At 35.0% G+C, this 17,908-nt stretch overlaps 1 protein-coding gene across 1 annotated transcript in view; it reads right to left on the reverse strand.

Moving 5' to 3' along the window:
• Window positions 1-17,908, reverse strand: part of LOC120625902 (putative uncharacterized protein DDB_G0286901) — a 266,693-nt gene that overhangs the window by 221,498 nt on the left and 27,287 nt on the right. The window lies entirely within an intron of this gene.

The raw sequence follows: 17,908 nt of genomic DNA on the forward strand, positions 1-17,908 counted from the left end.
TCATAAGCAGACATAACTATTTTAGATACCCATCAGGGGTAAATAAATTTCGCATTCATAAATGTATGTAAATCAAATCTTTAGTATGAATGAAATAGCCTACATTTTAATATAAATTATAAATATTTTAAAATATATTATAAATAAGTAATACCTATATTACTAATATAGCTTAAGCCGATTATCGTATCGTAATTTAAACCAGTGCATTATGAAGAGCCCTTAGCATAATCCCGCAGACCGCTCACGGGGGTGTGCAGTTTAAATGAGAAATGGCCGATTGCTGTCAAGGTCGGCGGCTGGGTTCATACCCCTTTATACCCTTTTATACATTTATGGAACACGGCACACCGTTGTGAATTTGATTTGTTTTGTTTTCTCCTGAGTCACTTTCATTTCCCGGTAATAGAATAGATATTATTTCACGTACCTATTTATAATAAGGATTATTATTAAATACTATGTTGAAATAAATTATAAGAAACCTTATTTTGACCATCAAGCACCAAACTGACTTCATACATACTCGCAGTAAATCCTACTCTTTCTTTTATTAAAGAAGACCCATAACGCTGGGAAAATGTACTATGGCGGGCTTCGGTAACGAAGCCTGAAACTTAGGTAACCGAAAAAATAGTAAACGATCCTAAACGGCCAAATATATTAAATGCGTCTTCAAAATTAGCTAAATGACATGAAATTACAAAAAGAAACAGTACCGTAAATCTCTTATGTTTGGGGAAATTGGTCTTTGTGTAATTTCATATAAAAAACTGCATAGTCAACTGCTCTAGGAATTAAAAAAGTCAACCCTAGATGGGCGTAAATAAGGTCCGAAGTTCACCAGGGTTGCTGGGGTCAAATAAAACACGTTTGACTTTTCCAAATACGGGACCGTTGCAGAGTTACGATAGATGTGAATACGCCAATTACTGGCTATTGTTCATTGCAATGAGAAGTACCATTTTGTTATAGACCACGAGCTGGTTAACTATGTTTATATCACAGAAATATTTATTTATTTATTAGGCTCGCCAGCAGATTATACACTGACACTTACCCAGGAACTACAATATTGAAAAGTGTAATATTATAGTGTAAGCCGGCAGGCTGAAGAATAAGCAATTAACGATTTTATATCAATTTGACAAAAACATTTTAATCTAATATAAAATCCCACAATTAAACTAATAATAACACAGATAAAGTTTATTTTTGACCCAATTTTTTGTAAAATAATTGAAATCCGTAAAAGACCATACCCTCCCTAATTTTAATATAATATATAATAGCAGCTAAAATTATCGACCCAGAAATTGAAGCCTCATCTACTGGCAAACCGGTATGAGCGTCTGAACTATATAACTTGATAGATATAAACAAAATATCGTGCCGTGTGGCATAGCCGCTTCCCACAGGTGTCGTACGAGGCGATTAAAGGAATATAACGGAGAACGGGCAGCATTGTCCTCTGTGCTACTAGTACCACCAACCCGCATGGTAATGTAATGTTTACGGGGTAACCCTCCCATTGGGAGAGGCATTTGACTGTTAAAGGCTATCGATAAAACCAAATACCAAGGTTCCGATTACAAATTGTAATAATCCCAGTTACCAAACTTCTTTTAAATTAATTCGTTTGAAATATTAAACCATAAGTTATATTTGTTAGTTATTCCAAACAGAAGATAAAGGCTGCATACACTTCACTACTATACAAGCAAGTGCAATATATCTAAAGACGAATTTAATTGCGGGTGCTTTTCAAGAACTCGATGATGACTGGACCAATTTGATGAATATTTCACCCCAATATAGAGCTTGATATCGTTTTAAAACAAAGCAACTTTTCAAAACCAGAGAAAGTCTTAAAATTCTTTTTCATGAGAACCAATTAAGATAACTTGCAATAGTTAGCGTTATCTAGTTTAGTTGTATCTAGTTAATTAGTTTTATCTAATTTATAAGAAAACAAGTTACATACGTAAATTTGGTGTTATTGTGTACTTGTCTAAAGCTTTTATTAATAACGTATACCCAATTATTCAAGATTTATAATTATCACATTTCGCCAGATCAATTTTATATGTCATTGTAATTAATGTTGATATTTACAACACATTAACTGAAATATATTTCTTTATATTTTTTTATTACATTAGTTATATTATAAGCTTTTAGGAGCATTAAGACCAGTTTTGTTAAACTGTTTAAGCTTTTAAATTGGGTTAACTTGCTCTCAGACTAATAGTTATTATTGTGGCAACAGTGGTAGTAATAGTTGACTGCAGTTAGCGAGGTCTAACAAGGTGTTTTGAATAAATACGTAAGCTTTTGCTTTGTTGAAAGTTAATTTATTAGTTGTTGCTTTACCCGCGGAAGCTTAGCTTCTTACAAACTCCTGTACTCTTGTCATGTCATGGCATAAAGTACCGACTTGCAATAAAGCTCCCAGGTGCAGTTAGCACTGTGTGATAAGTGAAAAAACCAGCGTCTCGAGCAACGTCAAATAAGTTACACTCCGAGCAAACCGTACAAAGATTTCAAAAAACGCAAAAAATAATTCATGCCTAGTACCCCGCCTTTAAGAAAGAGCTTATTGAAATTCTGGAATATAAAGTACAATAATTTATAGTCCTTGATTAATACTCTACCCGTTAATAAAAGTGTCATCGAAATCGGCTCAGCCAATACACTGAGCAAACAGACAAAAAGCAATTCATACATTTGCATTCGTGTTATGCTGATGATCAATAAAACATAGTTGATAAATAATAAATGTTAAAAGTGATTTTTTTTTACACTTCATATAACGAGAGTGAGACAAGACATGTGTCTTTTTTCTATGCTAGTGCATAGAAAAAAGACACATGTCTTGTCTCACTCTCGCACTCTGAGCACTCTTCTGTTATTATTTATGATATTTTACATAATTGCATAGCCATATAAATCCTTAATACAGAACCAATCCATGTACATATTAACCAATATATGTCACCCTCATCCTCATATTAACCCATTACCAGTCCACTACAGGGCACTGCTCTCCTCTCACAAAGAGAAGGGGTTAAGGGGGTAAAGGTCCACCACGCTGGTCCATTGCGGATATCCCATCCTCAGCCCATGGATTTCCCACTGTTGGCCACACGCTTCCTCTCGTATCGCACGTTAGAATTTGCAAAGATCTGCTTTCTACCGCGTCTGGGTACGAGTATTCTCCTTTGGAGGAAGCACCACAAAATTTGTAGCTGGTAAGTACGCTGGTACTTATTCGTTAATATTTGGTACGATAATAATTTGTTCTTCTAGTAAAATTATTTATTTCCTGCGCCTACGAAACGCGGCATAAAAACTAACTCTGTACAAAGTTAAAACGTTTATAAATAACTTTCAACTGTTTATTACCGCTTTAAATTTGAAAACCTTGTAGTTTTTTGTGCATAGGTACACAGATTTCTGACTATAACGACGTAACCGTTTAAACTTGGTCGGTTTGTTACTGTCATTTTATGAATGAATAAACGTTAATTGGGTTGACCTTTGTCGCGGTCAGAAAACGCTCACTTTTAACGTCTAAATTAAGATGAACAAATTCAAATTTAAATTCGAAATTTCTTTATTCATGCACTTATGAAGCGTTCATATATATAATATGTTTGCATAATTGTAAGGGGATGGTGATAACTTCGTTCGCCAACTGAAACCTAAAGCTACAAGGGGTTCCAAACGCACCCTGGTCTAAGAAGAGCCCACAACCAACTTATCTGCGAAATTTTTTTTGTTATCATCATCTCACAGTAAATTTATATTAAGCTATGAAGTTAGAGCAATTCACACCCAAGATTTTTTATCATTTAATTACTTAAATGATAAAAAATCATTCATTCATTCAATGCAATTCACACCCAAGATTTTTTATCATTTAATTACTTAAATGATAAAAAATCTTGGGTGTGAATTGCTATGAATGAATTGAATGAATTTAATTCCTAAACTTTATAACAGGATTTTTCTGTAAGTAAATTTGAATTTGAATTTATATGCGAAGTGTTGAACAGTAGGAATTTTCCGAATTAAATTCTCCACTGACCCGCTTTTAAGCAACACGAAACGACGCGAGTGACTGATAACTAAGTAGGTTCTGTGTAAGGGTAGTAAGTATTTATGTGGCACTTAACTCTGATGACTAATTAGTAACTAGAAAAGTTATCGTTAAATCTAGAAATTCATCTTATACTTATATAAATTTGACTCATGATAGGTACAGTGTTAGGTAGGTAGTGGAACTAGTTTGTAGGTAAGTCGTAGCACTTAACTTTTGACTTAAATCTTGATGATGTCTTATTTTACCTTGAAAAGTTTTCGTTAAATCTAGAAATTCAATTTCTTATAACTTGAAAATGGCTGGACCGATTTTGATTTCCTTTTGTTTGCCTCGTACCAAAGTATTAAAGATTTGTTCTTATGGATGTTATAAAATTAAGACTGAGTTCCTACGTGTACTAAAAAAGATTTTATATAAAGATACTTGTTATAGTATTTCTAATAGTTTTTACTGAAACAAATAAGACACAGCCCTAACATCTCATGCGAAAGTAAAAACAAGTGACTACTATCACTATTAGGTACGCGTCGCGTTAGGTACTATGCACGTGTCGGGCTTTTATGTTTAATAGGGTTGTTATAAGTAAACACATATGTTTTTTTTTTATTAAATTTTTTGATTGATGTCATTTTAGAATATACTTGTGCAACCATCAACATTATTTCGTAATTTCGTTACACGTTATAAACTATACGTTTGTGTAAACTAAAGTGGTTACTCCAATTTATTGAGGAGTTAAATTTTTTTTCAGTATTAACTGACATTCCTTTGCTAAGCTTTAAACGTAAGGGGGGAAATGGACTGAGAGTTTTTAACAGTAGTTGGTTATTGCCTACGCGTTCTCTTACTAATACTAGAATTTATAGGCGTATTAAAATATATGACGTGATAATTAGCTGAATAAATATCCGAAATTACCATAACAAAAACGTTTTAAGTGAACTTTGTGATCAAAACAAGTATTAAATGTTGTCTTAACTCTACAGTCGAGGTTATTGTCGGAATGTGTGTATTGATGTTTGTTATTATTATATAAATAAGTTAACACACGGATCTTGTTTGACTGGTGACATAATACTGTTTAGTTAGCCTTGATATATGTAGGTAATAATGAGTAGAATAAATAAATAAGAATGAAGTCTAAACTGTTCAGATGTTGAAAACTCAAAAGTGGTTTTATAGTATACACTTTCAAATAAAAAAATATTAATATTTGCTGTTTCTTTTCTCATTCACTCCATTATATGGTGTTATTATAAACATAACACTTAAATAGAATAGTTAAAATTTTAAAAACGGTTGTATTAGTGTAAGTGTTTGTAAGTAAACCTAATAAATAAAAATAAAAATATATGGGTTATTATTTAACGGAGCTATGAAGTAAAATTGATTAAAAAGTTCATCCCGTTTCCCGGAGGAAACTTATTGTTTATCGGGATACAAAGTATTCTGTATGTTAGCCCGGAATATAAGCTACCACTATATCGAATTTTATTTAAATCCGTTCAGTAGTTTTCACGTGATGCCCGGACAGACAGACATACAAAAATTAAACCAAAATCTGTTTTGGACTCAGTATCGATTAACAAAAAAATCCCCTGGTAAATATTTCAAAATATATTATAGGTACAGAAATCTTCTAGTTACAGTTTTATCATAAGTATAGATTACACAGGTTCATGTGTTATGAATGTAGGAGCTCGACTTCACTTTAAGGGGGGCCGAATCCCAGCACGCACCTCTAACTTTTCTAAGTGATAGAATAGAATAGAATAGAAAAACTTTATTGCAACACAACACAATAGGAAAAATACAAGGAAAACAGTAATAGTGATGTGCGTTTTAAGTAATTAAAAATATCATTTGCTTCGTAGGTGAAGGAAAACATCGTAAGGAAACCTGCATGCCTGATTTTTACATAATATTCTCAAAGGTATGTTGATTCCACTCTGGCCAGCGTATTAAACTACGGCCTTAACCCCTTCTCATTGTCGGAGGAGACCCGTGCCTTGTAGTGGGCCGGTAATGGGACAAAATGATGAACTGGTTCATTGAATTTCGTTTTTTTTTCGTATTCAATATGGTGTCTAGGGTCCGCCATTTTGACTTCTTCTCTTTTTTAATTTTCTTTTTGAGCTTTGCCAAGGATTGGGTAATTTTTTAGGGCGTTAAGAAAAACAAACCTACATAACATCATAAAACTCAACTTCTCCCACTGCTGCGCAAAAGCCTGATCTTTACTAAGATGAATGGTTTACCTAAGCTTAGCTATAAACCACGCTGCCCAAGTCCTAGATGGCGGGCTCCACGATTATCATAAGTTAGTAAAAAAGACCGGGACTGACACTTAAACGTGCTCTGCAAAACACGAAGGTGGACCAAGTAGGTAATTGCCTTATCCCAGATTGGTAAAGGCTAAGAATTTCTCGACAAAAGCTATAACAAATAACAAAACTATTAATAACAGTTTTTAGAACTTAGGACTTTGTGATCCTTAGTCGAAAATGTCCACTACACAATATGATGCAGTCTTATCTAATATATAGAGTCAAGATATTTGTCCGGGTAGAATTCTGTGCGGGAACGATATACTCGTTTTTGGCGCACGGGAAAAGACGCGCGTTGTGTTTGTTTGTCTTTACTTTGCGCCCTAACTAAATAACCGACCGACTTAATTGGCATAGAGTTAGTTCCAAGGATGTAGAGTAACATAGGCTACTTTTTATCCCATAAATCTAAAGATACCCAGGGGATTTGTAAAATCTAATAATTTCGTGTCTATTACGGACGCGGACGAAAAATGGGGGCAACAGCTAGTATATTATACATTTTTTTTATACCTGTACACATGGTGGTATATCAGTCTGAGGTGTGAGTCTGTTTGGGGTACGGCACTCTTATCGGTTTCTACGCGGCATCGTATCGGAATGCTAAATCGCTTAACGTCCTTACGTCCTACCAGACCAGACCGAAATACGGAATTTATGAATTCAAAATTTCAACAGCTTCCGCTGGGAACTGAACCCGGGACCTTCACTTATAGGACCACAACGCTCACCACTGTGCCAGGGAAGTGGTCAAATATTCTAAGTAAATTTCCGTGAATTAATCTCAAGTTATTATAATGAAGCAAAGTCAAGTTGCGTCAACGTTTTACATTAAGAATGGTGTTTTTATTTTATGAGCGTCGCGGCAGGATCTTCTCCAAATATGGTATAATCGACATAGTGACCCTCGTGACCAGTTTTGGCGATTAATAGTTTTTTCAAGAACATTTGACGCATCATAGTTCAAGAGCTAATGTTTATCAAGGCTCTATTAAGGAAGCAAATGTAAAATATTCTATTTTTAAGGTAATTAAATATTTTTTTTATACGAGTTAATCTTCTGTAGCGCAAAATTATTAAAATAATTTGGTAATGAATCTAACACAGGCATGTTTACTCAAAAGTTCCAAACGAAAATCGTCCAATCTTATTAGGTACGTTTTTTTAAATTTAGATATACTTAAATCGGTATTAATTATACGACTGCGAACATACACTTTTAAATTTCTAAGCCCAGTAATTACCTCTTCGATTTGACACGAATTGTAAAGCCTACAAAAAGAAGTCTATACTCTCAATTATTTTATAATATACACAGATAAAATAATATAAAATATTATCCTAAATTAAAAATAAAATATTATAAAATAATATGCTCTAGGAAATGATGATGGTTCTTGTTATGGAAATGAGAGATTAATGTTACATCTATTGAAGATGCCAAAACAAGACATGTAGTTAATGACTTTAATGCCAAAATAGTGACCGGAGCAAATCTTTAAAAACAATCGCACAACTGGAAACATCTTGGATGTTATTTTCTTACGTAATGTTTGATTTATTTTTATATTTGAATTACTTGATAGAAAGTCCAAATAGCTTAACTTATGGGACTTATCTTATCCCGTGACGTAATTCCAGACCAAGTAGGCCTTTGGCCGAACGTCCTAAATACTAAACCAACGAGACATTTTAATAATTTGTTTTATTAATGGTTAATGTGGTTATGCAATACTTACTAAAAATTAAACGGAGCTCTGAAACGTTCACGTCAAAGTGAGAATCGCATCCATTTATTAGGCGATAGAAAAGATCAAAGGCTTTATTCCACATTCAGTATATTTAGAAAAGGAAATTGTATGTCTTCGGCTAGCGCCATATACTATGCCAGTCAATACTTTACGGATTTATAAACATTACACACAATTTCTAAGCAATAATCTTAATGTAACCAGTACAAGTTTTACAGGTCCCGTTCATTACCTCACTCGTAACTTACGCGAGCGAGAAAGTCCTTGAAATCGTTTTATTAATTAACAAATACCGAAGCCAGCTTTGTTGGCTATTTATAAATATGACATAAACAACATGTAATGTTATTATCAAAGATTGCTTAGTCTTCAGAAAGTTATTTACAAAATCACAAGTTTCTTTGAAAGAAAGATAGAAAGCAAAATCGTCTTTATAATGACACATTTGTGTAAAATATTACATTTGTATCATAAAAATAACAAATTACCAGATGAAATCCTTGAGATGTCTCTCAATAAGTTCAAAGTTTGTATAAAACGTATGCTTATAGAAAAATCCTATTATAATATTAAGGATTACATGTATGATAAAAAAGCTTGGGTATGAATTGCTCTTACTTCATAGCTAATCATAACTGTGAGATGGTGATACCAAAAAAAAACCTGGCTTAGTTTGTCGTGGGCTCTTCTTAGACCAGGGCGCGTTTGGAAACCTCTTAGCTTTAGTTTTAAGTTAACGAATGCAGTTAGCACCATCACTAACATTACTGTAACATGTTAAATGTATGAACGCTTCATAAGTGCCTGTAATAAGGTCGTAGTATATTTATTATTTATTACATGATTAAATTTGTTTAAAGTAAAATAAAAATGTGTGATAAAGGAGGTGGCTCAGTATAGCTGCATACTAAAAAGCACAGCATTGGTTTGCCAGCCCTCTTATCTTCGTCGTCATAGAATCCCCGTAACTACACAATAACAAAGTAATCATAAAAAGGGACAATAACACATAATTTAGTATATAAACCAACGAAAGTTGTACATTAACATTAACACAAAACAAAACAAAATGTAACAAATCTAAGTTATAAAGTAAATAATAATAATAAACCAATATCAAAAGAATAAAAATAATACTTACTATTATATAAAGAAAATCTTATAAAAAAAACTTTGAAAGAAAACATAAAAACTCAAAAAAAATATTTATAAAATAAAATGTTTGGATCCGACCGGGTTACTATTTAACTTTATGTTTCAAGCATGATTCCTAGGAAATTAATAAAAGGTAGATTTTAAAGTGCATAAAACAGGCTATTTAATACGAGACGTTTAACATAATAGATATATAAGCGGAGGATAAAATTGTTTTTTAACAAAGTTACAAACACTCTACAGCTCCAATTCAATTGCGTGTATATGTAACAGTTATAGTGTAAGTGGTTTGAAAACTTTTGTTTTAGATCTTTCTACTTAGATGTTTCGAAAAAGTTTCTTTCTAAAGTACGGTTTCTCCGTGAGGTGTCTTTAGCGGATAATGTTACTCGCAAGACAAAAAGTTTAACATTTCATTTCACTGTAGATAAAATTATCATTTATCTAATGACGCTATTATGCACAAGAGAATCTAAACAGTTTAAGGTATGAGAAGAAATACATACGTGCAACTGTCACTATCAAGATATGTATTAAAACGACCAGTTGATAACCTCCCTTGCGCAACGGTGAGCGCTGTGAATTTAAGTAGGAGGTCCTGGATTCGAATCCTGGCAGGGCCGATTTGGAAATTTTCTCTGATATGGTCTGGTGGGAGGCTTTCGCTGTGGCTAGTTACCACCCTACCGACAAAGACGTGCCGCTGAGCTATTTAGTGTTCCGGTGCGATGTCGCTTAGAAACTGATTAGGGGTATGACTACCATACTCTCTAACAGGTTAGCCCGCTACTATCTTAGACTGCATCATCACCTACCACCAGGTGAGATTGCAGTCAAGGGCGAACTTGTAGTGGAATAACAAAAAAACAACTAGCTGGAGGTTATTAGTTAATAGGCAGCAGAACTGATTTTATTTAAAATTTACACGTTTTATTTATTAAGCTACAGAATACATACGAACGACCAATCAACGATATCGTTTACCTATCCCAATACGTGAACTCATCCTTGTATCTTAATATTTCGTGTAGAACAAATAGGTTTAGAACATGTAGCCGGGAGCTGTATTCTAATGAGATACGGAGATTTGAGTGATACAGCGGTGAAAGTAAGAGGACAGTGCATCAACAAAGCCTAGAGCATAGTGTAGTCGTGTATGGTGCAAGGAGCAAAACAAAGTTTAGAAAATATGAATGCGGATATATGTACCTACCTATATTATTTGGGCCAACTGATGGGTATTGGAAAACCATCGCGTATAAATAAATAAAATACACACATCGCCATCTAGCCCCAAAGTAAGTAGCTTGTGTTATGGATACTAAGTTGAGTGATGAATATTTTTATGAATAATATCCATAAATACTTATAATATACAGATAAACACCCAGACACTGAAAAACATTTATGTTCGTCACACAAACATTTTCCAGTTGTAGGAATCGAACCCACGGCCATTAAATCAGAAAGCAGGGTCGTCGCACACTGCGCCAGGCGGCCGTCAAATACTTCGCAGGGCATGTAAGGAACACATCCTGCAAAGTTCCACCCTGTGTCAAACAACCTGAGGCTAAGGTTTTAAGCCACATCATCATCATATCAACCCATGACCGGCCCACTACAGGGCACGGGTCTCCTCCCACAGTGAGAAGGGGACAGGCCGTACCACGCTGGCCCAGTGTGGATTGGTTAACTCAACGCACCTTTGAGAACATTATTTAGAACTCTCAGACATGCAGGTTTCCTCGCGAAGTTTAACTTGACCGTTAAGTTAAGCCTCATATGCTAGTAATTACAAACACGCTTTGCAATAACGCTGTTTTTTGGCTGAAATAAGAATGACTGTAGCACTTCCCCGTGACGAGCTCCGTTACAATAAGCTCTAGTATTACTATCATCTACTATCATCTCAAGCACAGCACGTCCAAAGCTGGACGTCTTCTAGTTGACGATAACAGTCAAACCCCCATCTCCCGTAACTTGCGGCACGCACCAGATTAGCGTTTCCCTTATACTTTGCATATCGCAGAAAGCCGCGAAGCCCTTCTCGTTAGACATTGTGCACGCAAGTACTGCGGTGCATTTCGTTTTTACAGTTGACAGTTGACAGTTTGGACAGCGCTTTATTAAGGCTTAGTCTAGCTTGCGGCTGTTTGAGCCCGGTTATGAAATATGAGCCCGATTGTTAACACACAGTTTTGTATTTAAATTTTAAACTTGTGTAGACATCGCTTAAACAATATTATATAATTTCAGGTAATTTCTTGCAGGTTGCTCCTTTGAACACGTTTTTACGAGACAGGAACTCCTTGTTCTACTATTTATTTATACTTTATACTTAAAATGTACATACAAACTTTTTGTCTCTAAAACATGTTTTTATAATCATCGCCTTTATACACTTCGTAGCGCATGCAAGAAACAGGTCCTGCCAAGTGCCGCCATGTGCACATAAACCTGAAGCGTAAGTCTTCAGCCCAATATGCCTGTTTTACACCAGAATTTAAGCTCTGCACCCCTGAACAAAACCTTCTGCTTGAGGGCAGAAATAAGCATGACGGTACTACTTCCCCGGGCGACCTCTGTCACAAAAAGCAACCTTCTTCTTTAACGAAAAAAAATTACTTTATTGTTATTACTAGCTGTTGCCCGGGACTTCGTCTGCGTTTGATTTTGTTTTTAAAGTATTCAGTATCGCTAAGCCTTAAATGAGTATAGTAGTGTATATATATATAACATGTGACTGCCAATTAATTATAGACAAATAATTTGCAATAAAATAAAATTGCGACTATAATTAAAGATCTAAGCTGTCCTATCTCTTAAGTTGGACCAGACTGTGTGCCAATTTAATTTAAAATCGGTTAAGTAGTTTAGCAGTCCATCGCGGACAAACATCGTGACAGGAGATTTATATATATTAAGATATATCTAGAACATGCGTTTACGTAACTCAAGTTATAGTTCTGTTCAGGAAAACCAAATACCTGCAATTGTTTGTACCGACCCGGGAATCAAAAAAAGGGACCTATTGATCAACGTCAGGGTACAAACAATCTATACATATGAAGGAAGTTGTGTTAGTTACACCATTTATAACTCAAGAATGGCTTGACCAATTTTTATGATATTTGATTTTTCGGATTCCTCCTAGACCGGAATAGGATAATAAGTATTAAAATATAACAATTATAAAAAAAAAAAGAATCCGCGGTACGAAGTTCGCCGGGACAGCTAGTACTTTATAAATATCACTTTCAACTTTCTATCCCACAAAACACAAGCCAGAAGCTTTCTCAGGACAGATTAGTTCAGCTTACGCAACTTTATTGTTTACGTGCTATCTCTATTTCATACAAAGCACGTGTTAAGTAACTTGAAAACCGCTTGAAAAGTATTCAGAGGCACTCAATACAAAACATCATATAACCTTGTTACCCTCTTTATGACAGTTGAGCGGTATTCTCATACGGAGCAGTGTTATATAACATTGACAATTAGCAACTGTTTTATGTAGCTTCTACAACGCGTCGTAGTGAAACGCTTCAGGCAAAATATTACTCATCATGGCTAAGTTATCATCATTAGCCAAACATAGGCTAATATCTCACTAGGACACCATGATGGCGCTATCAGTAACGGCATCGTGCCTTGAGAAACAAAAATGAAAAATTCCAGAGCACATATCAGGAAATCCCTAGGATCATCAGTTTCACAAAAGAACGTCGAAAAAACAGAACAAATTCGCTAGGAGATTGGCGGATAGCTCATACATTTTAATGGTTACGCAACCAGAAGGTGAGCCCGACTGCTGCCACCAGGTTGCGCATCCTAGAAGACAAGAGTAAGTAAAGTTTGTGTGCGCGCCACCGTATAATTTTGTCATCCCTACTTAATATTATAAATGTCAATGATACGCTTTCACGCAAAAACTACTTAACTGATCCTCATGAATACACATATTCTTGGAAGTGTTAGAAGTAATATAGGATACTATTTATCCCGACATTAAGCTCGGTTCCTTTGGGAGAGGGGATGAGTGTTTGACGATTTTACACCATAACTCCGACAAATTAGAACCGATTTGAATAATTATTTTTGTACTATAGAGGTTATAATATGTGTTTAATTTTGCCCAAACTGTGGTTGGAGATAGAAGACAAAACTCCTCAGCGGACAGCAGCAAACCTCTCATTTGAGGCTTAGCGATACTACATACTTTATTTTTTTTAGATCTACAACTAAATTGAATGCCACATCAAAAACAAAATCAAACGCAGACTAAGTCGCGGGAAACAGCTAGTAAGTATTAATTTGTCATAAAAAGATAAGTTAAAAGGGTGACATAATAAAAACGTGATGCACGACTTAGCTTTACATGTGAGACACTCATTATAGAAGATTTTTTGTTAACTAGGTAGCGCTACTGGTAGCACCGCCACCACTGGTATCCTAATGAGATAAGTGTCTTTACAAACTCTTTCTTAGTAATATAATTCAAATGCTTTTTTTTATATAATTAAATTATCCCGCAAATGGGCACACACTTCCATCCAAAAGAATCCATAATTAATTCATTATTAATATGGGAGAGCCTAATTTCATCGTAATAATAAGTAACATCGCTTCAAAGCTTTATTTAACATGATAAATATATTATGAAAATTGAGTTTAATTTGCTATACTTACTCCGCGAAAAGCAGGAGTATCTGTATGGTGTAATTTACAATTTCCAATCTTCTCTACGCACGTTTCGCCCCGACACCAATGAAATGTTGACTTTACCATGAATAATTAATTTACAATATGTCATGGAATTCCGAAAAGTAACGCCTGTCTAATATTTGATAGACTACTAGCTACATCAGTATTATTTTTTCGGGGTTTTTTTCTACAAGATTAGCCCACTAGGTTTGCATTCAAACAAAACGTATTTAAAAAATGTGATTCTGTAGATACTTGGCATAAGTAAGTTTGTGAAAATGGCAAAGGTACAATGGCAGACATTGATTTGTTTACATTATAAAACACTTATTGCGATATGCGACTGGCTTGCATTGGGTGATATAATCAGAGTATTTATATCAAGAAACCAATAAGATAAGTAAATATTATATGTAACTGCGCATTTAAGTAACTGCCCCACAAAAACTGCTCTCATTACAGCCAGATTAACCAGCACGCTACTATTAAACTGTCAAAAAATCGCTTATGAAATGCAAAATTACGATATTTTATGTATTATAATCGCATTAAAACTTGGAATTTTTAGAGTTTTTTTCAATAAAATGTTAAGAATCCGATAATTTCAATAAAATATTTGCATAATTCGTTCTTAACTGGGAAAAATTACGTTATACAACTTAGATAAACTTCACTAAGCGATAAAACTGTGCATGATCCACATTTACACACTACACACACAATCTAAGTTGTATAACGGTACTCAACAACAAAACAAAAATTCGGTACTCACCAAAAAAACAAAAACAATACAAAAAGAACTTATATACTAAATTAGGGTGTAAATGTGTGTTTACACCCTAATTTAGTTTATAAGTTCTTTTTGTATTGTTTTTGTTTTGTTGGTGAGTACCGAATTTTATTTTAATTATTATTACATTGTTTTATATTCAAAAAATTAGTGATAGCTCCCATCCCCTGAAGAAATAAACATTATTGATAGAGTAGGTATTCATCGAATTTTTGCAAGAATATATGTTTGTGGAAGTATTACATACTTACGAATAAGCAAATAAATTTAAATCTTTTATGAATATATGAAATCAGCTTTCTTACGTGTATGTTAGTGTTCATAAATCGAAACGTTTAAATGGATTTTAATGCTTCCCTTGAGAAGGTTAAACAGGGAAATAAAGTTTATATGAACGTCTGTATTTATTCTTTAATTTATATTAATAAATTTGGTATTTTGACTCTTATTTGCTTTTAACTTTACTTCAGAAATGGAACGGGCATAGGAGCCGCGCAAAGAATTTTATCTCAAAAATGTACACAGACAAAGTTACTGGCATCCTCTAGCATTTCTGTAAAAGAGTCGTAAGCGTATTATTGTAGAGTTATCGAACTTTATCTGAGGTTTATTTGTCTGTCGGTGTAAAATAGGGAATTTATTGCTTAATAAACAGTAAATAATTGGGTATTAAACGTTTTATTACGTTTATTAAGAGGATCAATCGCTTCACCGCAAGTTATCTTTATCTAAATAGATAAGATAACTTCATATAATATTATGTATCCGCTATCCATATCAGAAGTTGGTTCTTTACTGTGAACAAATAGTTTCAAGTTGGCAATAAAATCATGCTGTCAAATGAAGTGGGGCAGAAGATAATATCAAGTGTTTACAGTTTATCACGTACGCACGCCTTTTTTATAGTGATAACTGGCGGACCAAGCAGATAGCTCATCGATGGTAAGTGGAAACCATCGCCAAAACAGAGCAAAACTTCGCAGGGCATGCAAGGAACACGACCTTAAAGATGACGCCCTGTTTCTATCGACCTGAGACGTACTTACGTATTAAGACTTCTGTAATAACACTACAATGCTGCGAAGCGGCTGGCAGTAAGCAGCGGCAGTACTTCCTCGAACGAGTTGTGCCACAAAAAGCTTTAGCTTTACTACTTAAAGCCTGTATTAGGTGTATCATCATCATATCAACCCATTAACGGGTCTAAAGGGTTAAGGTCATAATTCACCACGCTGGCCCACTGCGGTTTGGTGGACTCCACACACCTCTGAGAACTCTCAGGCATGCAGGTTTCTTCACGATAAAACGTTGAAGCAAGTGATATTTTAATTTCTTAAAACGCACTTAACTTAGAAAAGTTAGATGTGTTGCTAGGATTCGAACTCGGCCCCCGGAAAGTACTAAGTTTTATCACCGAGCACGAGTACCTATATTACGTGCACTCTGAAGTTGCAACAAGACGATTTGCGCAGACAAATTAAAATTTAAATTCATTTTTTTCAAGTAGGCCTACTTTATAAGCACTTTTGAAACGTCAAGTATGTATATTTGTAGTGACCCTAACACCGGTTTGGAAAACAGATTCTACCGAGAAGAGCCGGCAAGAAACTCAGTAGTTGCCCTTTTTTCAACAAAGCCACGGCCTCACTGAGATCATTTTTAACACTCCGCAGCCATTACCCTGGTGTTCACACTGGGGTGGTTTTCAAACACTATACCTATGAGACTGGCTGCCTCGGTGGTCTGGTGGAAAGATATTAAAATACGGACCCTGTGATCCTGGATTCGAATCCCGGATGGCGGCTACAACAATTAGATATTGAACCCTTTCTGGTGTGATATATTTCTGAGAATCCCAGTATAATTAATCCACGTTTTGCTATACGTTTAAATGTTTAAATTGTAGCCCAGTTTATCGCGTAAGCTGAGTGTAGCTTATTTGATAAATTTTTATCAGTGAAATTGGGCCTTAGTGCTTCGCTATTGTCAGCTGAGGAGATCCGTCCGCTATTTTTAAAGATCTTCTATTAATCATTTTGATATTGTATCGTTATTCACTAATATTATCTTAGTTTAGGTTCGTAGATAAGTATACTTTAAGGTCACAGGTCACAAGTGTTGCAAGTTTCTCACAGCTCATTAATAATAACCTATGTAATAAATATACGCGACGTAGGTGGCGCTTAGCAATCCAAAGTACCTAAGAACCGACACAGCGTAATTATTATCATAATATTAAACTGCTTTTAAAGCATACTTAGTAGATTGATAATGAATACCTTAGCTATGAATACCGAGAAAGTCCGCCACCTACGTGATTGGATGTAGGTAAGCATGCATATCAGTAGGTTAAAAAGAGGTTCTATATTCAATGATAATATATTAGCGATCTCACTATGTTCTAAGTAACGACAGAGACTGACGTTTTTTAGTAAACAAATTTATTTTCCAAATGTAAAATTTTGTAAAACTCGAAACTTAAGTACTAAAAAAACTTACAATCAATTACTTGTAAAAATTAAACACACCCCGATACTCAATATGCACACTCGATGTATTATACTAAATGGTTGCGTCCTATTCGAAGTCACAGCCAAAAGTGCCCCGTCGTGTCATCCCACCCTCAGGCCAGAGCCGCCATATTTTTCCCCCTCTTGGTGACCGGATACTGACGTCACAACGACCGACAAGCTGCCGAGGTGGCGCTTGCGTCGATCTTTGTACATTGTCGCACACAAAACGCGCGGTGTTGCCAACACGGCCATGCTGCACGGTGCCCGCCCCGGGTACCCCACGAGCCGGGATCAAAACACTGCGAAATTTAAGAACTGTTAACACATGAAGCATTTTATATAAACACCTAACCTCATTATTCTTTATATTTGTAAGGCCCATCGGAATATTGCCCATGCCTTGTCCATTGTGCGACCCCGTAGCTCAATCAACAAGACCATCCCACCCAAAGGGACAAGCCACACTTAGGAGACAGATGTGTCATTGTTGAAAACCACTTGCACTTAAAGAACATTTCGCTCACTTAAGCGTACCAAGTTGGTGAAGACCACTTGCTCTTAAA

The sequence above is a fragment of the Pararge aegeria genome, chromosome 8, assembly GCF_905163445.1.
Source record: "Pararge aegeria chromosome 8, ilParAegt1.1, whole genome shotgun sequence".
In the NCBI taxonomy this organism is placed as follows: domain Eukaryota; kingdom Metazoa; phylum Arthropoda; class Insecta; order Lepidoptera; family Nymphalidae; genus Pararge; species Pararge aegeria.